The sequence below is a fragment of the Canis lupus genome, chromosome 23 (genome assembly GCF_011100685.1).
Source record: "Canis lupus familiaris isolate Mischka breed German Shepherd chromosome 23, alternate assembly UU_Cfam_GSD_1.0, whole genome shotgun sequence".
NCBI classification, from domain to species: domain Eukaryota; kingdom Metazoa; phylum Chordata; class Mammalia; order Carnivora; family Canidae; genus Canis; species Canis lupus.
In genome coordinates this window covers 4954188-4975275 of record NC_049244.1, presented here as the reverse complement: position 1 = coordinate 4975275, position 21088 = coordinate 4954188, and the positions used below count along the sequence as shown (strand labels likewise).

General features: G+C 38.7%; 1 long non-coding RNA gene across 3 annotated transcripts in view; it reads right to left on the bottom strand.

Annotated features, from left to right (window-relative positions):
- Positions 1 to 14229, bottom strand: part of LOC111091862 — a 58160-nt gene extending 43931 nt beyond the window's left edge. For all 3 annotated transcript variants that reach the window (XR_005376818.1, XR_005376816.1, XR_005376821.1), the window contains exon 1: positions 14089 to 14229. This is a non-coding gene — a long non-coding RNA (uncharacterized LOC111091862). The remainder of the gene's footprint in view (positions 1 to 14088) is intronic.
- Between the last annotated feature and the right edge of the window lie 6859 nt (positions 14230 to 21088).

Sequence of the window (21088 nt, the reverse complement as noted above, 5' to 3'; positions counted from 1 at the left end):
CAAATTACTAGTAAGGGTTTTGAATCAATGGTCAAAATCTGCCAACGAAGAAAGCTCAGGACCAGTTGGATTCAGTGGTTAATTTAACCAAACATTTAAAGAAAAACAAACACAAACCCTTCTTAGACTCTTGCAAAAAATTGGAGAGAATACTATCAAATTCATTTTATGGCATTTATTAGCATTACCCTGATACCAAACTAGATAAGGACACTAATAGAAAACTACAGCCCAATATCCCTGATATATATACATCCAATCACATGGTGAAAGGTTAAGAAATTTTCCTCTAAGATCAGAAACAAGACAAGGATGCCCACTCTCACCTCTATTCAATATAGTACTGGAAGTCCTACCTAGAGCAATCAGGCAAGAAAAATAAATAAAAGGCATCAGAATTGGAGTGGAAGAAGTAAAATTGTTTCTATTTGCAGATGACATGATTTTATGTATAGAAAATTCTAAAGACTCAAACCAAAAACTGTTAGAACAAATCAATAAATTTAAAGTTGCAGGACACAAAATTAACAGACAAAAATTAATAGCATTTATGTGTACTAACAATGGATTTTCTAAAAAAGAAAGAAATCGGCCCCATTTACAATAGCATCAAAGAAATAAAGTACTTTGGAATAAATTCAGCCAAGGAGTTGAAAGACCTCTACTTTGAAAATGGCAGGACATTGAGGAAGGAAATAAAAGATGCCAATACATGGCAAGGTATCCTGTGTTCTTGAATTGAAAGAATTAATATTGTTAAAATGTCAATATACTAAAAGCCATCCATAGATTCAGTACAATCCTATCAAGATTCCAATGGCATTTTTATAGAACTAGAAAAACACACACCTAAAAATGTATATGGAACCACAAAAGACTCCAAATAGCCGAAAACAAAATAAAACAAAAAATCCTGAGAAAGAAGAACAAAGCAGCAGACATCACACTTCTTGTTTTTAAGCTATACTGAAAAGTCATAGTAATTAAAATAGTATGGTATTGGTATATAAACAGACAAATGGACAAGTGGAACTGAATTAAGGATACAAAAATAAACCCCAACATATGCAGTCAATTATTGTTTGACAAAAGAGCCTAGAATACTCAGTGTAGAAAAGAGAGTTTCTTTAATAAATGGTACTGGAATAACTGGATATTCACACGTAAAAGAATGAAATTTCACCCTTTCCTTAACGCCACTCATAAAAAATTGACTTGAAGCAGATCAAAGACTTAAATGTAAGATCTGAAACCATTAAGCTCTTAGAAGAAAACATAGGAGAAAAGCTCCTTGACATAGGTCTGGGTAATGATTTTTTGGAAATCCCACCACAAGTAATGAATCAAAAATAAATACGTGTGAAACATGAAACTAAAAAGCTGCACAGCAAAAGAAATCACTGAATAAATTAAAAGATAACCCGGAGAATGGGAAAAATAGTTATAAAGCATACAGCTGATAGAAGATTACTATCCAAAATATACGAAGAACTCATACAACTTAATAGCAAAGAAACAATCCAATCAAAAAATGGGTAAAGGACCTGAATAAACATTTTCCAAAGAAGATATACAGATGGACAACAGACACATGAAAAGATGTTCAACATCACTAATCATCAGGGAAATGAAAATTAAAACCACAATGAGATATCACCTCACACCTGTAGGAATGGCCATTATTACAAGATAACAAAGGGTGGCAAAGATTTAGAGAAAAAAGAACTCTTGTGCACTGTTGGTGGGATTGTACACCATGGAAAACAGATTGGAGATTCCTCAAAAACATTAAAAATAGAACTACCATATATATGATCTAGCAATTCTACTTCTGGGAATATATCCATAGGAAAAAAAAATGGTAACCTGAAAAGACATCTACATTTCCATGTTTATAGCAGAAGTATTTACAATAGCCATCACATGGAAACAATCTAAATGTTCATCAATCAATGAACAGATAAATACACATGTATACACAATGGAGTGTTATTTGACCATTTAAAAAAAAGAAAAATTCTACTGTTTATGACAGTATGGATGGACTATGAAGGCATTATGCTAAGTGAAATAAGTCAGACAGAGAAAAACAAATACTGTTGAACTCACTTACATGGAATCTAATAATTAAGCAACAACAGCAAACTTCTAGAGAAAGAGATCAGATTTGAGCTATCTCTGGCCAGGGGAAGGAAAATTGGAGGAAGGCAGTCAAAAGGTACAAATTTCTGGGAGTGTCTGCATGACTCAGTCAGTTAAGCATCTGACTCTTGATTTTGGCTCAGATTATGATCTCAGGATTATGAGATCAAGCCCTGCATGGGGCTCCATGCTGAGAGTGGAACCTGCTTTGGACTCTCTCTCTCTCTCCCTCTGCCCTTCATCCCCTCCCCCTGCCACTCATTCATTCTCTCTCTCTCTCTCTCTCTCTCTCTAAAAAAAAAAAAAAAAAAGGTACAAACTGAAAGTGTTAGGAATGTAATGTATGACATCATGACTATAGTAAACTCTGCTGTATGATACATAGGAAAGTTGCTAAAAGAGTAGATCTTTTAAATGATAATCATTTCACAATATATGTAAATCCAACCATTATCCAACCATTACCTTTTAAACTTGTACAGTGATGTATGCCAATTATTCTCAATAAAACTGAGAAGACTAAAAAGAGTCTCATTTTAAAAATGTAAATCATATAGTATGACACTATATTTGAAATGTTTAATGTCTTCATATTGGACTTGAATTCAAGGTACTATCTCCTTGTCCTACAGTTTTATTGGTATTGTACCTGAAAACTGAACCCCATTTCTGACTGTTCTCTCCCAAATTTGCTCTCCTCTACCCACTCCAGTTTCTTTCCCACTGTCAGAAACATGGTTCCCTCCATAGCTTCAAATGGCTTATTCCTCTTCTATCAAGTCTCACATTAAATATCACTATCTCAGGGAGGCTGTTACTATCCTAAGTAACAGCACTCACAAAGTTAATATATTTATTTTCTATTGCTGCACCTTGTTCCTTTTATTCATAGCACTAATCCAAAAGCCTTAATTATTTATTTTGTTCTTCCTTTTTTGTTCATTTTCTGTTTCTATCACCATATAGTTGGCTTTGTGAGAGCAAGCACTATATCTGTACTTAGCATGTGGTTCAAAGCTAGTAAATATGTATGGACTTTGAAGATCACTAAAGAGGTCTAACAGGCTGTGTATGTCACATTTTTATACATCAGGGGCTTGACCAAGGCAGAGGAAAACAAAAGAGGCCTTGACAAAACAGGATGAGGTTTGGGAATACGTAATCATCTGTAGAAGCTGGAGCCCACCCTCCCTCTACCAGGGTAGACTATGCCCCAAATAAATAATGGGGTTGGCAAAATCATGCTAGGAAGTGACATATTCCCTTTCTAGCAGCTTCTCCTTTCTCTCCAAAAAACTTCATGTCCCTCGACCCTTCTACTTTTTGTCAAACTTTAAGGTTTGTGATGGCAGAAATTGCTCTATTTCTGTTAGGTTAAAGCCTAAATTAAGGCCTTATCCAGAGTAGGTGCTAAGAACATGTTTGTCAAACTGAACAAAATATAAAGTTACTACTTCCAAAGAGTCCTATTCCAAAGGATGCTACGGAGGTCAAGAGGAATCTAGGAATCAGCAGATCAAAACAATTAGAAAGAGAAAGAGGTGCCTGGGTGGCTCAGTCGGTTAAGGATCTGCATTTGGCAGATCAGGTCAAGATCTCAGGGCCCAGGGATAGAGCCCTGAGCTGGGCACCCTGCTCAGTGGGGAGTCTGGTTCTCCTTCTCTCTCTGCCGCTCCCCCAGCTTGTGCTCTCTCTTACTTTCAAAAACATAAATATTTAAAAAAAATTAGAGAGGGAAGATGAAACTGTGTACCTAGCAAGTCTTAAACTTTTTAGATCAATAAATGAAAATTCAGATTTCTTTTAATAACTCATCTGAAAGATTTTAACCTGTCTAAAATATTTTCATATTCTCAGAGCAAATAATAATTGAAACAACCTGCTTTTCTGACATCAAGGGGGCCATATTAGCTTTACAAATAAGTCTATTCCAGTTCATGCTAGAAAAAGCAATCCCACTGTGGCAAGGAAATGGAGCCCTGTGAATCTCAGGAATGTCAGGATCCAACCAGTGCATTGAATAGAAACCTGATTGAAAAGACTAAAAAAAAAATCCCGGTTGATTTAATCCTTGTGTATGACAGAAGTTGGGGTTTTTAGCCCAATTGTGCTCTATGGGTATCTGACAAGTCTAAACTGCCAGCTTAAAGGCATTCAATAAATTTCAAGTTGTTTTTATGTCAAGGGTTGAATTTAGACAGACTGTGTTGACTTGAAATTGGACAGCTGGAATTTGTATTTTCAGTTGGAAATTTCAGTGTAGTTTGACAAGTATTGATGATTCTTTATTGACATGAAGCATTCGTGCAAATCATGGTATTCTATAAAGTACCATTCTTTTCATTTTTCATTTGATGTTTTCTGCTCTTGAGAAAGCCCATTTTTCTAAAAATTTTAAATATTCTGAATAATCTTCAAAATAGAGAATGTAATAAATTGGTAAGAAAGTCAAGGTTCTGTGTAGCTTAGAATAAGCTAAACTTGTAATGAGACTGTTATTAATGTTAACTTGCACAGTAGCTGTTTTCCGGGTACCTCACAAATTGCATAATTTGTCTTGTGTTCCTAAGTTCAATTTGCAGGTGCCACAGTGTCAGTAGTGAGGTGGGAGCTGTGATTACAAACAACATTGCTATATTTTGACTATGGCACAGGTCAGTGCTACTTTTAGAAAGCCAGAGAGAGTGGGGATAGAAGTCTCCCCTCCATAACATCTACACATTAAGCAAGGCTTGTTTGCTCCTGTTGAATAGGCTCCCAGACATAAATGCTTGCTTTGGGGAGTCCTTTTCTACCTCTTCCTGAAACATGACTCTCTGAGGAAGGCTGAGATTAATAGTGCATCAGGTTATGCTTAATCTTCTCTCAATATTTCATTTTGCTTTAATCCTATAACATTTGCATTTCTGAAATTAGGGTATCTGATGCATTGGAGTGGGACCCAGAAGCCTCATTTAGGTTAGATTTATTATCTACTAAATGACTTTCTTAGCAGATCTCTTTATCTCTCTGCGTCTGCCAGCTCATCTCAATGCTCTATCTTGAGCAGATTCTATTACACAAAAATTTATTATTACTTTTTTTTAGATCTTCTACACAGCTTTCAGACACTTAATTGTAAGAGTAAACTCTAACTGGTACACTACAAGACAATTAGCAGAGATGTGTAAAGTACCCACTTGTGAACGAATATGTGTAAGATGTTTTGACTCTCCAAGTATCCCCAAATCCATGGTATTCAAAAGAGATTGCAGTATTATCTCCAAACTTTTCTTTCCAGGCCCAACAACCCAAATTCCTAGCACAAGGGACATTGATAAGAGGTATGTATCTCAACACAACCCCATGCTTGGGCAAAGAATAATGGAAACACAAGTCAGGGAAAGAGGTTTGGGTCTAGGTGAAAGACAAACATAGAAAGCTATGTTTCAAATATATGAACAAAGAGACAGTTAAGAAATTGTGACATATGAGAGGAAATAGAGGAGATAGGAAAAAAACAGGGACATGAATAAATCTACTGAGGAAGCTGGAGTAGCACCTAGTTAGCTTTCTGATTATCTATGGCTCAATTAGTTTAACTAGCCTAACTCGTTACCTTACATCTGTCCATTGGCTGATTCCACAGATGGTATGCAATAGTGAATGCTAAGCAAGTTGGTTTGGAATTTCGGAATAGGTTAGCCCATTGAATAGTGCCAGGACTGAGGGTAGTGGGATACAGAAACCTGCACATAGATATCGGTAGATGGAGTTAAGGATAGTGATGTAGATAGTGGTGATGGTGGAGATGAAAATGGTATGGTTTGAACATAAGAAATGAGTTCAGGTTAAGGATGGTAAGACTGATCTGATCAGCATCAGCTACGGGGAAGCTGGGAGAAGGCAGATCTTTGCTTGAAAGGTCTGAACCATGATCAAGAATATAGAACAGATTCTGGTTCCAAAATAGAAATTCTAGAATGAGTTGATCACAGACACCTGGGTGGCTCAGTGGTTGAGCGTCTGCCTTTGGCTCAGGTTGTGAGACCAGGGTCCTGGGATTGAGTCCTGCATCAGGCTTCCCACATCAGGCTCCCTGCATGGAGGCTGTTTCTCCCTCTGCCTATGTCTCTGCCTCTCTTTCTGTGTCTCTCATGAATAAACAGATAAAAAAATCTAAAAAACAAAACAACAAAAACAGAATGAGTTAATCAGAATGTCAGCAGAAAACAAATGAATTATTGCTCTGAGCAGGGCTCCAGACCCTAGTGGGGAAATCAGAGTGCCAAGGAAACAATGAGGCTGAAACCAAGCCTTTCCTTATAGACCGAAAAGGTAGGGACCTATTGCTGCTGCCTGGATACCAGATATGAACCCTACATCTACCACACACCAGATCTATAGCTGAACAACTATTTCAGGCCTAACTACTAGAAGACTGCTAAGGCTCCTCTGTCACATCAAGATTAGTTTAAGGCATGGTCATGCTGAGCTAGAAAATTGTAAAACAGAGGTAGAAGCGTGTGCATGGATGTATGTACGTACATATGTTCATATGTCCATCCTCAGACAGTTCTAAGGACAATCAAGTCATGAAATCTGTTTCTTATTAGGCAGAAATGTTATCTAAGAGGACACTCTAAAACATGTTTATCCCCTATATATATCTAGCCTGAGATTACAAATAATTCTTAACTCTAACCAGAAACCATTTGTAACTTCATCTTGCCTTTGATGAAGCAGATGATGATAGACAAGGGTTAAGCTAATTTTAAAAATCTAAGCAAAAATATGAACACATTTAGGAAAAAAGGCCTTTCAAATATTTAAAATGGAAATATTCACTGGCTTTATTTCTGGGAACAATTGAAGACTCTCACTGGGGGAATTGGAACCAAACTTGAAGTTAAATTCTGTTGAGCATCTAGATGAAAACAAAATATGGCTTGGGTCTTAAATGGAATATACATTTTCAAAGGCTGTCAGTATTGGATCAAAGCAGATCTGCCACATACAAAAAAAAAAACAAGAATTAATTGTTCTTTGTGTGTGTGTGTGTGTGTGTGTGTGTGTGTATGCTTCACAATATGAAGTCAACATCTGTTTGTCCTTTTATTTAAGCAAATACACTTATGGAAAATTAATGGAAGATTAAGATACAGAGATTGGGAAAAGATGCATGTTGTGTGTGAGAGGAAGGGAAACATCATACAAAAAGGAAGAAGCAGACCCTAAGAGGGAAAATAGAAAAGGAAAAAGAGGATTCAGAACCTTAAACTGTTAATAAAAGTTTTTATTTGAGGTGTCATTTATTAAGGATTTGTGGCTGCTGATCTTTCTGACGTTCAAATGATAGCAAATTGAGACTTCCGGTCAGCACACCTTAATGGTTCAGCCCTTAGAGACATTCATGCCTCCTGCATATCAAGGCTTTTGATGGAGTAACAAAATCCGAGGTCTTTCTGGTCCTTTTTGGCAACACTTATTTTAAGAAACTAACAGAAAATTAAACTGGTAGAAATCCAAAGAACAAAATGTGTTAGCTTTCCTCTGTTCCCTGCTGCTTCAAATAGGAAGTCTTCAAGGGCAAGAAGAAGGAGCAAGTGGATTTTTAAGAACAAAGTGCTTTTCTCTCATTGATAGCGATTAGTATACAGCTCAGACTTCAGGGTCACTTTGGGTTAGAGTCCAGTTTTTCTAAAACAAAGTACTCACTTCCTTCTGGGAAACCCACGAATAAGGTAGAAAGCCAGGCAGCTATGAAAGACAGCCACCATGTGCAACAAAGTTGTAGATACCACCCACCCACCAGCTCCCATTCAATCACCAAAGTTAACCGGATGCCAGGGACACTGCCAAGTTATACTGAAGAACCAAGTGACTTAAGAAAAGAAAAACTCATCAAGAAATGACAGTCTATCTCTTGGTTTAGGGAATATACATAATCGAATTTCAGAAAGCCAAAATTTCTATATCTAATATACGCATCAGATATTTTCATGCCCAGAGAAATGTATCAAAGGAAACTCACTCCCCACTTTTGTGCATCAATTTCCTTCATCTCCTTGGTGAAGGAAAAATAATAATCCCTCTGCATTAGAGGAGTCATAGGTGTTAAAGGAAGTTATTTATACTTTGTGAATGCTAGCTAAAGATGAGGGCTTTATTTTCTCCCAGTATACTTTATCTTTGTAATACAAAAACCAAAGAAATTAGTTCTTTCAATCGTTCAAAAATAGCAATTGTGAGGATTTAAGAATAAGCAACTCCTGTCTGCAATAAACTTTCTGTCTCTGGTCTTACCCTGACTTTGTGACTATCTCCCATAAGAGGGGAAAAGGATCTAATCGTTATTGTATAATTAGCATGTGAATCTGAATCTGCCAATGAGAGACAGCTCACCAACTTGCCAAATCCATCTCTACTAAGAAGTCTTAGTAAGACTGTGGGCAATTACTTGGTTGTCCTTATTTTCCCCTTTAGTTTATAATTCTCAGTTCAGAACGTTTTCTAAAGGAAAGACAAATAAACCTTTTTGCTATGAAAATAATTCTGGAAACCTAAAATGCAAACCAAATTCAAAGTTAGTTTTGTCACGGTAAAATCATATGAGAATGCGTGTCGCAGTGTGCGTATTGTACTGTCATAGCTGCACAACTAGTTCAGGCCTCTTTGCTAGGCACTGTGAGAAATACAATAGGAAGAAAAGACACACCTATGTCTTCTGAACACATCTTATAGCTCTGGTCTCCTGGATTTTGCCATTATAAAATATCTGCCCAATATTCTCCATCTTTCATTGAGAGGCTGAAGATAAAACAAGCATTTCTAAGTACAAACCTCTGCATTATCTATAAAACAGGTCCAAAGACAATGCCTCTCACCATTATTCAATGACTCTTTATGCAAACACCCACAAGAAAGCGATCTTTCCAAGCACAAACCTGAGAAAGCATGCATATTCCCAGGGTGCAGAAATAGTTGTTCTTTGCTAGAAAGAAGTCACCCATCAAAATGTGAGTTGTCTTCTTTCTCTTTGCCACCAGGAAATCTAAAATGAAGGCTGTTCTCACTGTTGCCTTCTACAAGCTTATTATTACTTTGCTTTTCTCTCCCTGTTTTCACAAACCTTTGTTATTGCCCTTACTGTATGGCACAGGGGCTACTTGCATATTTATAGCATGTGTTAAAAAATATATAGATCTTCACAGAGATATAATAAAAAATTAATGCCCAAGACATAAACGCAAAAAAGCCAGATGGCATTCCAGGGCCTTCATGACCTATCCCAGGTACCCTGTATATCCCCTAAATTATAGACACATTGATTTTCTCTTGGATTTTCTAATTTATTGAACTGTTTGTACCAACATACCTGTGCTCTCATTTTTCTTTTTTTTTCTTTAGAGAGAGTGTGCACATGTGCAGACACACGAGGTGGGGAAGGGGCAGAGGGAGAGGGAGAGAGAGAATCCCAAGCAGACTCCCTGCTGAGCATGGAACCCCACACTGAACTGGATCTCATGACCCTGAGATCATAACCTGAGCCAAAATCAAGAGGCAGATGCTTAAGTGTGCCACCCAGGCACTCTGCCCCTCATTTTTTTCTCTCCTCTCCCACACTCCCATCTTTAAACCATAACAAGTTGCTACCTACTCTAGAATTACACATTTGGAGGTGTTTGTTATTGTTATAGTTTTTAAGTCACCTGAGATCTTACTGCATATGTAAATTTTTCTATGATGTTTTTAATGCTTCATATGTCTGTCTGAAGTTCTTTTTTTCTTCCTCTCCTAGACTAGAAAATCTTGCAAGACATGGACCATGTCTTTCCATATTTTGTCCTCCAAATCTAACTAGACAGAGGCTAACAAAATAATAACAAAAATCATATAGTAGGACTGACTGAATGAATAAACGAATGAACAAACAAATGAATGGGGCACCATGGTAATACCAACTTGAAAAAAAGAGAGAGAAAACAACCATGGAAGGCTAAAGCACATTCTAAGGATAAAATACAGATGAAATATAATTACCAGAGATGAGTGAAAACACATTCAGTCATCTTTAGAAATTCTGTCAAAGGCAAAGGCATGTCCAAGGAAATAAATTATCATCCCAAGACAGTTTCACTGGAAAGAAGAGCATGGGATAAGGGACAGAGCATGCATGGGAAGTAGTAAAAGCTCTTTTTTTATACCAGTGGGAAGGAAGTGACATTAACATGTATGAAAGCCTTGCCATGCTCTGAGAAATGGACCAAGGTTTTCACATTTTAACTCAACTGACCCTCACTTCAGCTCTAAAAAAAAATCATCATCATCATCATCATCATCATCATCATCATCATCATTATTTCAAAATTCTGCTAAAGCCCCCCGAATTTTGGAAAGTGTACCATGTCCACAAGGAACAAAGACATCTACTACAATGCCGTTTATGATTTTTACTCTGGCAAACTTCAGGTACCTGGCAGTAATGGGGAAGTGTTACTATTTCTCAAATACCCATAAACATAGCTAAAATCTCATTTTACTTTATTTAGAAGCTTCAGGTACATTTAGCACCAGATGGGTAATATGTCCAGAAACCATATTTTTAGAAACTATAGGAAAAACAGATGTCACCCAGTGAGGATATTTAACAGGGCATGAGGAGATCTAAATGGAATAAACAAGATCAAGATCTTCACATACAGGCAGAGTCTTTGGTTAGACTCCCTTGGCGATATTCATTTGCTCTCTGGCCACCTTAATATTCACTGAGCACCTGCTATAAACCAGACACTGAATCCATAAGGTGACAAAAAGGCCAAATGTTCCTGCCAACCCCTGTGCAGCTTAATCATCTCTGGGCTTGAAGCACTTTGTGATTATTTCATCTGGGATACAGGTTTCTCCCAATATCTGAAAGTAGAGCATGCCTATGAAACCTTTTGTAACCTGAAATGGCATAAAGCAAAAAAGCAATTATCATTAATTTATATGAAAAAAATTTTTGAGCATTCCCAGAGCCATCAACAAACCTGTTAGGCTTTTCTGATATCTTAGGACCCATCTTGCTAATGAATGCACAAATTAAATCCGGATAAAGTACAGATGCTCACAGACCTAGTTCGGTGGTCTGGTGGCTGGATGCTAAGATGCTGAGTGTGGATCCCAGGGAAGGAGTTGGGCAAGACCCCCAGCTGCTCAGGTGCCCGCTGCCTCTGTAATGGCTCGCTGCACAACAAATGCTATTTTCATGTTAGCCTTAAAGGTTAAAATCCTCTTCAGATTTCTTTCAGTTAGAGAAAGCAGGTACTAATATAAGTCTTCCATAGAAGCAAAGTGGTGTAATGTAATCTTTTGACAGGTGGGGGATATTGTACTTGCTTTCAGAATTTAGGCAGAATATCTAGAAAACTCATTCAATATGATTCCTAATCCATCAATAAATAGGTAACAGTAAGCACAATGTGTAACATAATTTTACAGTCGCTAAATAGTGAGAGGTGTTATGAGGAAAGAAAGTTATTAAGTAGGATGGGAAGGAGGAGAATTAGGGAGTAGCATTATGAAACAGAGTACAGTGGTCCTCCTCCCTTATGTGTGGGGCATGTGTTCTGACACCCCTAAAGCTACAGATAGCACTGAACCCTATATATGCTATTTTTCTGCACACATGCATGCCTTAGATAAAGTTTAATTTACAAATTCACTAGTAATAAAATAGAACAATTATAATAAATTACTGTAACGAAAGTTATGTGAATGTGGTCTCTCTCTCTCTGAAAATATCTTATTGTATTCTACTCACCCTTCTCCTTGTGATGATGTGAGATGATAAAATGCCTAGATGAGATGAAGTGTGGTAAGTGAAATAGGCACTGTGACCTAGCATCAGGCTACTATTGACCTTCTGATGATCCTTCAGAAGGAGGAACATCTATTTCCAGAACACAGCTGATCACGAGTAATTGAAACCACAGAAAGCAAACCCACAGATAAGGAGGTACTACTGTATTCAGGATTGCTCTTATGGAAAAAGCAATCATGTGAGAGGGAACTGGTTCAGAGAAGCCCGGAGTTCAGGAGTATGCCTGGTACACTGGGGAGTGGCAAGGAAGCTAGTGTGTCTAAGAGAAAGATTAACAGGAAAGGATGCCAGAAACTTGTCAAGAGGTGGGAGAGGGTAAGGGGACCTGCAAGACTTTCGAGGGGCTCTGGTTTCAACTCAATTTAAAATTGGCAGACATTGGAGAGTTTTGAGTAGAGAAGTGATATGATTTAATTTATACTTAAAAAGTTCTCCATGGCTGCTGTGTTGACAATACAGTACAGTTAAATAGTAGCAAGAGGGGAGCCCAGGAATTCTGTTACTGTGATTATTATCCTGAGGAGAAATGACAGTGTCTCAGACCAGGGCAGTGTTAACAGAGAAGGTAATGAGTGGTCCAATTCCATATGTATTTTGGATATTTTGAAGCTGGTGCCAACAGAATTGGATATGGTGTGAGAGAAAATGAACTTCAAAGATCACAGGGACTGAGCAGATGGAGGGATAGAACTATCATAACCTGGGAGAAAAGTTGAGGGTCAAGAGGAAGGTCAGACTTGTCAAGTGGAGGGTTCTTCCAAACCTCCAGGTGGATGGCAGGTGGAGTGTGGAGTGTGAGGAGAGAGATGGCCAGTAAGTTTACATGTTGTTTGGGAATAGTCAGCGTTTAAATAGTATTTAAATTCTTTGGACTAGATAAGATCACCTAGGGAATGTCACTGGATATAGAAGAGAACATGCCCAAAGACTGAGATCTGGGGCATTCTAAACTGAAGAGGAAAAAACCCGATATAGACTTAGAAAGAGTAGCCACTGAGATATGTGTGTGAAAAGAGTAAGAGAGAAAAAGACAAAGACAAAGACAAAGAGAGAGGGCCGTGTCCTGGAAATCAAGTGAAAAAACCATATCATCAAAATGGAGGGAGTATTTCACTTTGGCAAGTCAGCTGAGAGCCATATGTGATATTCCTCAGTGATATTCATGAGAACAGTTTCCAAGGAGTATGTGAATATGCGCATGTGTTGCAAGTGGTGATGGGGTTGTTAAGGTGTGATTGCAATGAGCTAAAAGTCAACGGGAAGAAAGGAATTATAGACAGTTTAACAACTATTTCCATAAGTTTTGCTAAAAGGGAACAAATAATTGAGGTGGTGGCCAGTGGAGCATGTCAATTGGGCCTCCAGAAAACAGAGAAAAAGAATCAGAAGGAAAAGGATTTGTGGGGAATCAGGGGAAGCCAAAGTAGAGAGAGCTCTCAGGCCATTGTGCAGATCTTAGGCCCATGCAAGGAGAGGAGGAAGGCGTATGAGGTACAGGGCAGCCCTTGGAAGGCCACAGCCAGCCTAACAGGAGCCCTGGCAAAGGGACTGCCTGTACAAGAGTCCCACATTGTGCAGAGGTGGCTGAGCCTCAGCATGCCTAGTCACTGCCTAGTCACTTTCTACATGGGAAGAACAGAACTTGAACTCAAAACTGAGGAAGATCTTAAAGGTTTTGTGCCTGAAGGTTATCAACTAAATGTATCCCTTGGCAAATTCTTTCTTGAAAGAAAGACCCAATATGTGCACCTTCATGGCTGCCACTTGAACTAAGTAGAGTCAAAGGGATTTTGGAGAAGAAAAAGTACAGAATTCTCTCCAGGATTTTACCTGTCAAGCTCTCACAGTCTTGAAATCTCTGAGCACCAACATATGCTGCCTCTTTCTTCCTGGGTTCTAGTTTTCCACATGATAAACTACAAAACATCCAGTAAGGAAGCTGGAGTGAGTAAAGACCTCATCCACTTTGCTTCCTTCCTCTCAGTGAGTGTAGCCCCTCAACTCCTGCCTGTGTTGGTTACAATCAAATACCTTCAAACCATTATATATAGCTTTCACTCATTTTGTCCATTTTTTAGAATTATTTTCAGTAGGAGTCTTACCTTGATGAAACCACAGAGCCAGATGGGAGGTCAGTCAGCATGGCTGTGAGTTCGAGTTTTTCTGTCATGTTCTGTGGCATGAAGGCAATTGTAGAGTGAGCACACTTGAACCTGATCAGCAATGTAATTTTACCAAGTGAACTGAGTCTAACAAAGTCAGACAGGGGCAAGTCAGATGAAGATCTATGCCAGGGAAAGAATGAAACTATTGACCATGGAATTCACCTGCTCTTATGAAAGAATAATATTTTGTATCCTTTTTTCCTCAGAGTTGTTATAGCTTTTGTGATTACAGAATAGTTAGAACAGTGAGTACTCAAAGTATGGTTGAAGTTCCTCCTGTATGAGAATCATCTGGAACAGTTACTGAAAAAGCAGACTCCTTGGAGTTCCTGGATCGTTCACAGTCAGTTAAGCCTATGACTTGGTTTGGCTCAGGTCATGATCTCAGGGTCGTGAGATTGAGCCCCATGTCAGGCTCCACACTGAGTGTAGAACCTGATTAAGATGCTCTCTCTCCCTCTCCCTCTGTCTCTCCCCTGCTCTCATTCTCTCTCTCTCTCTCTCTCTAAAAATTAAAAAAAAAAAAAAAAGCAGACTCCTTGACCACATTCAGTCTCACTGAATCAGAATTTTCTGAGTGGTTAAGCTTAGGCAAAACACTTGTATCAAGCTCGCCAAGTAATTCTTACATGAGTCTCTAAAACAATAGAGTCACAGAAATAGATATAAGTGTGATCTTTCATCTTCCTATACTTATTAATGAGTTTTATGCTTTTTTGATATCATTCAACTCTGGTGATTTGACACTGGGTAACAAGGAGGGCATATATGGGCATTATCCTTTGCTTTAAGAAGTTCAAGCTCCAGAGACATTCGAGAACTATAATGTAGCATTCATGGACATGGGCTGTAACTCACAAGAGCTTCCCCTCCCCATCACAAGGCATTCTAGAACCTTAAGGAGAAAACACAAAAGCTTCCCACACCTCATCTCTTGCTGAAATTTTTAACTTTTCTTTTTATTTAATGTTATAGAGACATGTTTGACCTAAATTTGGAAGAGAAAAAAGTATATAAAGTTTATATATAATACATTTGGAAAAGAACAAAATATATAAATTAACAAATGAAAGGGGCCTGGTTTATTTCTTTGAGCTGGATTTGATATGACACATTGTCTACCCATATGGTGTTCATATCATCAAAAGACAAGAAAGTGTGCCTAGATTCTTCAATTCAGACTTTATATTTTAAGCAACATCAAGGAATCATACTAGGTGGGTTTGAATAAAAGAGTGAGTGTGGTTTAAAGCTTATAGAAATTCTGTTTTGCTCACTACACTTGAGCTATTTAGTGTATTTAAAAAAATTTTTTTTCCATATTTGCTTTCAGGGTTTAGGCAGGTTTTCTAAAAGAATAATGTATTCTAATTCATTCATCAATCTAAGAATTCCTATGACAGATGTAGGTTCAGAGTGTCCTGGGTATCTAGAATGAATATAATAAGTATATAATATATCCTGAGGCAGAAATGACATTAATATGGTCAGAATACACTCCATAAAGAGGTGAGGATGAAGGTGAATCATGAAAGATGACTAGAAGTTTACCAAACATAGAACATAAAGTAGGACACACCAACTTAAGGGAAATCATGTTTAAAGTCCCCCTCGGACAAGATTCCTGGCTTACTCAGCAAATAGTTTGTAGCTCAGTCTAGACCCAGAAAAAAGTGAAGAAAGAACAGGGCTGGAAAGGCATGATGGAAGACCATGTCATAAGATGACTTTTATATGTCATGCAGGGTTGTTTGAATTTTAACTTATAATCAAAGGGGAGGGAGAACGGATTTAAAAAGACATAGTGAAGCAGGATGCTAGTTGGAAAGTTGATGGGGATCTGACAGCTGAAGTGCACTGCAAAAGCAGACCTAATACTCTTAATCTCACCAGGGTTGCTGAGGGCCCCATGGAGATATGGAGCTAGGCAGTAGCTCTTTTGAAATATTAGATACTGCAAGGTGCCTCCATCCTTAGATTTCATAGGGAGATACTTACTTTGGTCCAGAAGTGGTATGGCAAAATCCCTAAACTTACTTAAGATGTTAGTGCAACCCAAGCTTTAGCGGGTCTCACTGGATTGGATTGTTAATATAGACGAGCTCACGCTAACGTCATTATTACCAGTGTTGTTTATTTCTTTTCTCTCTTACTTACTCAGAATTTCCTTCACCTCTCCTTTCTCCAACCCTCAGCCAGTTATGTCTGAGAGCTTCCAGGGTGCCTCACAGGGAAGACTGATGGTTCTAAACTTTTTAGGTATCACCACTGCTCAATAGCCATCCCTCCATAGCCTGCTAGGCACCACTGCCTTTTAGCTAGAAACCACACCTGTTACAGTGGAGTCACCCTAGAGCCAGAAATACCAGTTGGTCTTTGATGAAGAAGAAGAGGAGAATGCCTGCTCCTCTTTGAATATGTGACATGGCTATCTTAGTTTGGGTTCCTAGAAGCAGAGCCTGATGTGGAAATTTAGTTGCACATGATTTATTGTTGGAGTACTCTCAGGAATACAGAAGTGAGGTAAACAGGATGGAACAGCAGAAGATGCAAACTAAGTAGCTAAAGGCTAACTGCAGGTTAATCCTGGGAGGGGTTTTAGAGCTTAAATTGCACCACAGATTTGGCCATCCCCTCAGGCAAGGGAGCAGTCTTTTATACTCCCATTTTATGTTGTCAGCTAAAGGCTGCTGTGGTCAGAGGTGGAGACAAGTGCATAGCTCCTGAGGCAAGGCAGCCTTTGCTGGGCAGGAGGCAATTTTCTGGAGAAGAGGACCTGGGTGGAGCATCAAGAGCATCCACTCCGTAAGTTTTGATATTATTATGCTTATAGCTCAGGCTACAAGGTTAATGGAAGAGCCCCTCCTGTATTCACGTACACCTCTGCTGCTTTCCACAAAGAGTTATGGGACCAGGAAACATATGAAAATGACATCCACAGTGAAATAGTCAGGATTGTCCTTTCTCCCTAGCAAGGATGAGCTAACAGGAACATGCAGAAAGGGAAAGAGGGGGAAAAAAAATAAAAAAAAAAGAAAAGAAAGGGAAAGAGGCTCGGAGTCAAAGGAACTTGGGTTTCTATAAACATGTAGTGCAGACTTGGCATATGTGGTATATGTGGTAGGTTGCAATAATCCTAATTTGTACTCCTTTCCTTTGTCCTTATCGTGTTCCATGTGACTTTGCAGCTTTTCTCACTAAAGACAGAAAATCTACTCTCCTACCCTATTCCTTGAATTTGGACTAGTCTGTGTCTTGTGTCAGCCAAGAAAATGTGTGGCAGGAATGCCAGTGTCCCTCCCTGTTCTAGATCTACATCTCAAGAAGCTTGTATGTCTCTGCTGGCTCTCTTGAGCTTCTGCCCTCACCACGAAAAACCATGCTCAGACCAACCCAGCAGAGGATGAAAGGCATATGGCAGAGTCAAGTCATCCCAGATGTCCCAACCAAGGCCATCCTAGATGAGCCAACAGCCAGCCAACTAATCTGCAGACTCATAAGTGAGCCCAGGCAAAATCAGCAATCACTTGACTGTCCTCTAGTTGATTCCAGACACAATAATCACTTATTCTTGCATGCTGCTGTGATTTGTGGTTGTTTAATAGCATCACTGGATCAAGAGATAAATGTTAGAATAGGTATGCAATAAACATTTAATGCATATAAATCAGTATGTTATGTTAACCAAAGGGGCAGAGTGCTGCACCATGATGAAAGTGCTGGGCTGAGGCAGAAAAGAGATTTTATTCCTCCTTCCCACTCCTGGAGCTACATCCAACCAACGTCTCATCAGAAAAAGCTGAGAAATACTGAGTGGTATTTCTAGAGGGAATTCATTGATAGACTTCACCAAAATGTTCCCTGTTCTAGCAATCTGTAATACCTGAGTCTGGGCATACGCCCAGTTAGAAGGAAGAAGGCAGTGTTGGGGTAGAGGTAGGACACAGGAGGGCAGCCATCAGCATGCACAGAGCAGAATGCTTAGTCTTGATATTCTGCACATGTTTCGAGCCAGGCTGCATCTTCTCTCTTTCCATCCCTCCATAGCTGGCAACCAAAGACAATTAAGTGGAAAGGCACTTAAGAGTTGAAGCCTCTGAAGCATACTTTATGTCTGTCTCGGTCTCACTAGTTTCATGGGCCCATTTTTAATTTTGTCTGGCAGCCACTACAGGAAACAGGGAAGGTAAATCAAAGAGTTACTTTTTATGAGGCCTTTGAGACTACACCAATAAGTAATTCCTGTGGTTTTTTATTTATTCTCTTGCAGTAGGCAATTTCATTTTTTCTTGGATTTGTTCCTCCTGTTGCTTTCTGCACCACCTTCTCTCCAGCTCTCAGTCCCATTATTTCCAAGCAGAATATGGTATTGGTTAAAATAAAGACACCACACGCCCCGTATCCAATGGTTAATTTTAGCTATATTAGCAACACGGCACTCCCTTTCTGGCTGTGCCTATTAAGGTTCACACTGAGGATGTTTGAAAAGAAAATCTCCTCAGTAGGAGACAATTTTCTACCTGATAACCCACCCTACATGGTAACTCTTGTGAGCATCCAGCCACATTCTTCATTTTTGTTGTTGTTATTGTTGCTTTTAAGTCCAGAACCAGGATTGGAAATATGAGTTTTCCAGTTTATTTCTTTTAATCCCAAATAATGCGGGACCAATTAAAAGCACTAAGTCAGAGCATGGAAGCACTATCGGAATAATTAGTCCTGGCAAGGCACAAGCCAACTCATGAGAAGCTCTGTGGAAAGAAAAGATACGTGCATTGAACTTTTACCCCAATTCGATCCCTGAATTTGTTTTATTTTGTTTTAATCTGAGTATAGTTGACACACAATGTTACATTAATTTCAAGTGTACAACATAGTGATTTGACAAGTTTATTTTATTACCAGTTCTTAATCTGTGATCTTGCTTTGGCTCTCAGGACCAGGATGAGAGCCACCAGCACATTTATGCAATCGGATCCTTGGCAAACAACACACACACACACACACACACACACACACACATACACAACAGCTCAGGCACAAAGACAGATAGTCACAGGAAAGAATTCTCCCCACCCTACCCCCCTGCCATATTCACAGAATGGGCAGGAGAGAGCAGGAAGGCAAAGTAGCGGAGGGCAGAGGAAGAGAGGACAGAGCCTGACGTACCCATCCCCTTGGCAGGCACAGCCTGAAAGCAGAAAGTTGTCCAGGTCACTTTGTTTGCTACCTGGAGCTGCTGTACTCTCCTAGCATCTTACTCCCCTCTGCAGCAGGGATGTATAAGCTTTTGTGAATATATAACCCTTCTTCAGAATCTTTTGAAAGTCACAGATGTTATCTGCAGACACACCTATATGTACATGCACATAAAAATTTGTCTACTATGTCAGTTGTCCCATGAATCATTGGCACCAAAAAGCATCCTCTGACCTAAGACTGACACATAATTGTCTTTCTACTCTGAGCATGAATGTCATTACCTCATTCCCTCAATGCCTATTGATCTCAACTCATCCTGTTCTATTTTCTACTGTCTTAGCTTTGGTTGACAGCTCTGCTCTTAACCAGTCTGGATATCCCTCTACTCCAGTACAAAAATATACTTAGCACATGGGAGCATAAATGTCACCCTTACATCTTACGGAAGGTGTTTTTTCCAGCACTTGGGATCTGCACAGCACATGACTTTGTTCAGAGTGCCAGATGACGGTCATTTTACAAACTGAAATTCATCTGAGAAATGAGAAGAGTTTCCAGAGTGCCCTATCTTGGTCTAAAATCCAGCTCTACCACTTTCCAGCTGTGAAATACACTTGCTGAGGCTCAAATTCCTTATATTTAAGGAGGAATCATTACGCTAGCTCTCACCTAGAGTAATAATAACGATTAAATGATTCTTGAAAAAGAGCTTAACAGAGGGCCCAGCAATGAATGAATACTAAATGCACTTTATTATTTTACATTTGTTGCTTTTGTTGTAAGGGAGTCTTTAAAATTTTTCTTAGTGATTTCTACCTAGTCATGAAATTAATAATTAAATATTTACATCTATACTTGAATATAAGCAGACTAGATATACGATCTTCCATGTGATTGGTGACTGTGCTAATTCTTTTGGCCTTTTCAAGAGATCTCACTCAAATGACTCAGGGCTCCTTTGTGTCTCAGAAACACCAACTTTGGTATTCTGAACAGAAATTTGTCTCAAATTTTGTTTTCTCTGCCCTCATCTAAGATTTTGGAATCAATGTTATGTTGGCTTTTGAAAAATAATTTGGAAGCTTTCCTTTTTCTCTCTGTTTGAGAACAATTTAAATAGTATTGAAGTTTCTGTTCCTTGAAGGTTGAAAGAACTCACCCAGGAAACCATCTGTGCCTGGCACTGTTTTGAGGACGAAGTCTTTAAAACTTTCTCGATAACTTACATGTTCGCCCACGCGGAAGTCTTCTGTATCTTCCGGGTATAATTTTAGTAATTTGTATTTTCCTAGAAAATTATCCATTTCATCTAGCTATTCAGATTTATTTGAAGAGAATTTTGTAAAATATTCTCATAGCATTCTCTTGATCTCCACTGTATTAATGGTGATTTATAGTTCCTACTTCTGTGTATGTAGGCTTCTCTCTTCATCCACTCCCACTTGCTTATTTCTGTGAGTAGATAAGCTTGGGGTTGCCTTCTTTGTTTCACTTAGTTTTCCAAATAAGCTCTTGGGTTTAGGTACTAATTTGGTTGTTTTCCTATTTGCACAGAAACCCATTTCTGTGTTAATTTGATTATTTCCTTACTCTTGCTTTTCTCAAAGTTACTTGATCTTCTTTTTGCTAACTTCTTGATATAGATGCTTGTGCATTTATTCTCATTTATAGCTGTTCCCTTATGTCAACCCTTAGCTGTTTTACATGGCATTTAATACATAGTATTGACTATTAT